The following is a 6,000-nucleotide window of genomic DNA, read 5'->3' on the forward strand; positions in this document are numbered from 1 at the left end:
TTCATCTCATCCCCAAGGAGCATACAGGCTGGGACAGGTGCTGATTAAATTGATCTCCCAGAACAATCTCTGGTGTCTGTAAGAACTGTTGTTCATTTTCTCAGTTTCTCCTCATGACCTATGGCACGCACAAAGCTCTGAAGGCAGAGAGGTGCATTTGGTAGTGCAGAGGAGGTTCGTGGACCTTTGTGGTAGACCCCATTCCTCAGCCATCTGCAGCACAAGGTCACATCCCAGTACGTTTCTAGCAGGGACAGACAAGACTGTTCAGTGTCACTACAGGTATCGAGCATCCCACCTCCCTGGCCCCAAAGTCGCCCCTGGAGGGAGATGTCAATGAAACCTTCCCCAGGCTAAAGCCCTATTTCAAACCCTACTCCACCATTATGTGAAAACAGGTGGACTGAATAGAGCTCTCATCTCCCCACTTCCAGAAGCCTGGGATAACAGCTCAGAAAACATCAGCTTCTCCATTTCCAGCCTGGCCAAGCTTGTAGAAAAAGCCAGAAAACCATAAAAAAAAAAAAAAAAGTTATCTAGCCCCTGCAGCAATAGTTGTTATTCACCATCACCAGTGCATATCTCAGCCTGATCACATGCCCTGGAGACAGGCAAGGCACCACCACTCGGATCACACTCGATGCCTGCCTACGTGCCGAGCACCACGCTAGCACACAGGGACAGCAGAGCTGACAGCGCATTCACACCTTGCACGGCACCAACCCTGCCAGACCCGGGTCAGCCCTGGGATACTGTGGTCATACGAGGGATGATGTTTTTCCCTGGCACTGCTTGGGCAGGGTAGATGCTCTCCAGCTGGGAAGGGTAAACGGGGGGACACAGGAACTTCTGGTCATCATCAGAGCCCTTAAATTCCCACCAGTGGGGCAATACTTTAAAGTAAGTTGCAAAGGGTGTCAAAGGACAGGCTCCCCTTGCACATGTTGAAATATTTATATTGTACTCACAGGGACCTGGCCTGACTTGTACGCCTGTTTGCCTAACTGATGATGGCTTGATAGCTGCAGCGGGGAGCTTGTTAATTGAATTCCAAAGGGACTAATTACGGCAGGAATAAGAGAGCTCTCTGTCATCTCACAGGTTTTTTCACTCATCTGGATTTGAAAGGGTTGCAGGAGCCGGGACTTGTTGGTAAGAGGCAGCTGGAGGAGCCCTGCCGCCCCAGCCTGTGGTGTTGCTGCCCTCCTGCTGGGCACAGAGAGGGGTGATGCCAGGTTTTGGGGAGATGCCATCAGCTGTTTTCCTTCTCCAGGCACTGGAGAGGTGCTCAGCTGGCTGGGGACAGCAGGGCACTGATGTAAGCGGGAGGAGGTGGGTGCAGAGCTCCAGCTCTGAAGCATTTCAAGTCCTGCTACACATCTGTGGTGCTGTTGGGTGGCTCCTGGACAGCTCCTTTCAGCTCCTCAGCTAAAACCAGCACAAGAATAGCAAGCAAGGACCTGCGTAGTCCACCATGCCCAGGAGAAAGGGCATCTCTGGACAGGGAGGATCACAGGCTCCCTTTGCGACAGTGGCCCTCAGCACATCAGCTGCTGCTCGTTGAGCAGCCACACCAGGGCAGGGCTTGGCATGGCTGCACGGCGCTGGATGCTTGCAAGGACCCCCAAAGCAAGACCCCTGGGCTGAGCATCACGGTGGCTGTCATCTGCAGGAGGGCAGGCTGTGAGGGACCAGTCATGTGCACAGGGTTTTTTATCCCTACCATGCCAGGGGGGTGACTTGCAGGTTGGATGTGGACACAAGGAGCCCAAGGGTTGCAAAAACCCGTCCCTGTGAGTCACTCAGTGCACGGGGTGCTGCTGCAGAGAGCGTTTCCCTTGCCTGTGAGCCCCAGCACAGCTCCTTTCCCAGCTTCTGTCCTTGTACTGCATCCTGCAGCCTACCCAGCCTGGCCGCAGCAGCAGCTCGGAGCTAAACCCCAGGGAGGTGATGAGAATTTCCTGGGTTTAAAAACACATATTTTTATATGTGCGTATATATGAACACAATCCTTCTTCCTGCTTTCAGAAGTCGACATTAACTCCGGCTGTGCCAGTGATGCAGTTCACAGCACAGACCTGCAGACCCAGACACGTGCTGCCAGAGAAGCGGTGAAGGGGGTGTAGCACTTCCTCAATGACCTCGGTGGCTCAGGAAAAAAATGGACCCTGCTGCTACATCCTAAACCAACTCCTGGCCCTGGCAGTTTTGCTGACATACCATGCAGAAAATTATTCTTGGTCGTCATATGGTTTTATCACAGTCGGGGGGGGGTGTCAAATCACAGCAGGGAAATGTATTTTCACCCAGCCCTGGCTATATGTTTTGAGGATTTCGTGGCAGTTTGGGGATGCCTTGGGGCTGCTGCCCTGAATACCATTGCCCAGTGCTGGTGCAACACTGCTGCTGCTACAGTGGTGTAAAATGACTCTTTTTCATATGGTAAGGAGAAGAATCATTCCTCCCATATAACTATATAAATAAAATATAAATAAAATAAAATAAAAATAAAATGAACTTTGGGGTACCCTAGGCACAAAGGTTGGGCTGTGCATGTCACCCCCTTCCACCACAGGCAGTAAGGGCACTGCTGGCCCTCAGGGATGAGAAAGGTTGTGATGAGCCATGGTTTGCAGCGGTGGGAGCAGGAACTGCCTGTGGCAGCCTCGGCCATGACCCCAGACACGTCAGCCCCTCTTCTAATTGCCATATGCTTCTCCCCTGGCAGAGCACATGGCCTCCCGTACACTACTGCTATGTCCCATCTCACATGGTGTCTCCATTCCTCTTGAGCAGCAGGTTACAAATGTCTAAATGCCATGAAAAGTGAGTTACTGAAAGGTTTGTAAGGGGTATGGCAGCGGTGATTGTTGTAGACTCTTGGTTCCCTGCCTTCAAATTTTTGGGAAACAACAAGTGCAGGATACAGCCCAAACTGCCTCCAACTGTGTTTCTTGTTTGCGTGACCATGCTGGTTTTTGAAGTACCCAAATGAGGGAGATCTCAGGTTGTGGAAGTGGGATGGGGAACTGCAGCTTCTGCAGTGGCTCTGGATAAACCTCAGGGCAAGACAAGCTGGATAAGCTGTCCCCAGAGGCTCAGATTCTGGCAGAGGGAGCTGTAGTCTGTAACCTGCAGCATGCCACAGACCATGGCTTTGGGGTGCAGGTGTAGACAGGGAGAAGCTACCTGTCTGTAATCACTGGCAGCAGCCTGTTGTGTCCTGGGGGAGAGGCAGAAAAAGATTTATAGACCTGTACAGAGGAGCTGCAGCTGGATCTGCCACCTCAGTGATTCCAGGACACTCGAGAGCAATAAGAGGGACATATTTCAAAAATGTAGGCAACACCTTGCTGGGATAAAAGAAAGGCAAAGGGTGAATTTACTGTAGCCAAAGTTTAACAGAAGAGGGACTAAAGATAGAGACAGCTATAGAGAAATAAAAGAAATCAATTTTTTGATGGATTTGCTTATGTTTCAGGCTGGTTCCAAAAAGCTTGAAGTGTAACAAGGTACCAGGTAACAAAGTAATAAGTTGCTGGGATATTTATACTGTTTTGGGACAGGACTATGGTCTGGCGTATTCATTTGATTGTGAGGTGGTGTGTATTGCACATAAGCCTTCATTTATTTCTTTGTGGTTATAATCAAACTCAGATAATTTTTTTTTTCCCCAAAAAGGATTCCCATTATTTCTAATTTAGGGTTTGTTCCCTGGGGATATCTGCCCCCAGGGGCTTTTTCTGGGGGCCAGCAAGGCTGCATGGGGCTCCCAGGGAGTGACTGGGGAGTTGCAGGATTGAAAACAAACCTGAGAGAAAGGACCTTCCTGTCAGGGGAGAGTATTTCTATTCTGTCTCATTCTGTATTTTCTGTAACTGAAGAGGTTCAGGTGGTCTAATAAAACCCAGCTCTTGGGTTTTATGCTTTCCCTTGGGGAAAAGGTGCAGGCAGGCTCTCCTAGAGCCCGGCTCAGAGACCTCACCGGGGTTTGCTGGCTTGTTATCAATAATAGAAATGATGGTAATGAAACATCTCTGGGAGCTTCAGGTTTCATTTCTCCTTCAGCCCTCATGTCTCAAAGGTAAACTATTACATTGCCCAATATTGAGTGCAGGGTTGTTTGAGAGTATTAAGGCTACAGTTCATCAGAGGTCATGTTTTATTCACTTTTGGCCAATTGGCAGTTCCCTGTGTTTGCATCTGCTCCTGGAAGTAAATGTCTTCTTGGTTTCTGTGCCAATGCCAGCAGCAGCCGAAGGCTTCCCAGGTGCTTGGGGGTACTGGGGGGGATCTTTACCCCCACTCTGTCCCAAGGCTGGCAAACAGAAGATGCTGAGCCCCCACCTCTGAGGTCTGACATCAAGCCTTTCCCAGCATCTCTGGGTTCCAGGCTCACATGGAGGAAAACCGTTTGAACGGAGTAGGAAAAACCCATTTTGTGTGCAGACCTCTCAGCTCACACCAGCAATCTTTCCTACCGCTGCCTTCCGTGGTACCTGGCTGATCTGTGCGTGTCCGGTGGCCAAAGCCCCCAGGCAGCTGGAGGAGGGATTGGGGTTAGGAGCTCTCAGCATCATTGTGTGGATGCCTTCCAGCACCCACAATGGTCTTGCACATGCACGGCATGTTTCCTGCCCCAGGAAATACCAGACATGTTCCAAACCAACTGTCCGTGGACAGTAAGTCCAACCTGAGCACGCTGAACATATCAGGTTTTGGGTCCTGCCAGTGCTGTCTGTCCTCTGGAAGACACGAAAACCCTACAAGATCTTCTTTCTGTGTCCTTAAGAGTGATAGCAGAGCTAAAAAAGATTGATCAGAAGCTAAGAACAGAAGCTTTTCTGCGTTTTCATCTGAAGAGCTAGGTTTCCAAGCTTTGGTTTTCAGATTTAAAAAAAAAAAAGAATGTATCTGAGGGAGGCAGGCATATTTCATAAACAGTTCAGTATTGTCCAAAACATGACAGCAAGACTCTATTTAAAATTACCCACACAGACCGCTCTGAAGCAGCCCTGCCGTGCTCCCTCTTCACAGGACTGCCAACATAACTGTGAACCCAAACACCTGGACTGGGAAACTGCCTCTCCATCTCCATTAAGGCTACTTCCATGACACAGGTTATTGTCAGGCACTGTTTGCATCTCTTGCTTTCTGACTGATGATTGTTGCTGTCAGTTTGCTCTTATCCCATCTATTATATAGGTTGTTTTATTTGTTTTTATTGCTTCTTTCACCTTTCATCTAATCAAGGTGCATTTTTTTTGTTGCTTTTTTAATCAGTGTAGCTTTTTTGAACACATTTAGGGCATCTTTTTAAATGGTCTTCAACAATTCTAAATTAATCACTCCAATTATTCTGATAATTTTCCTCCCAGTTCCTAAATGTTTTCAGTGGGGCCCTTCTCTGGCCACAGTGTGCACCTGTATCAGTGCCCAGGCATGGATTGTATTTGGACAGAGCAGCAAAATCAGGGTATGGTAGAAAACTGTTAATAAAGAGTTTTGTTTGGTGATCAGTTCACTCTAATCCATTAGAAAAGGGGCTAAACCAGCAATATTCTGAAGGTAATGAACTAGTTAGAATGAGTTAGAAAATAATCAGGGTATGTTTCTGAAGCTTCAAGGATGTGTGATTAGGAGCCACCCAAGATCCCACAGGATCCGTGCCTGGAGCCATGACAGCGCGGGGTGTGCTTATCTCCCCCTGGGTACAGTGAAACCAGTCAGTCAATCTCCATCACTCCCTTTAGGGTACAGTATGGGTACACGAAGGAAAATTCTCCTTTTGAAGAGGCCACTCAAAAATCCCCAGTCCATGTGTGCGGGCTGAGGAGCAGCAAGTTACCATGTGTCGGGTGTTTTACGGGAAATGCTGGGGGCTCCTGCCTCCTGGCACTTTCTTGGGGAGAAAATAAATCTTGAATTACCTTGTTTTCATTTCCAATAAAACTGCATGTTGGCAGTTGCCTTGGAGCTAATAATCTGACACGGTGCTGT

Source organism: Strix uralensis, chromosome 14, assembly GCF_047716275.1.
Source record: "Strix uralensis isolate ZFMK-TIS-50842 chromosome 14, bStrUra1, whole genome shotgun sequence".
NCBI lineage: Eukaryota > Metazoa > Chordata > Aves > Strigiformes > Strigidae > Strix > Strix uralensis.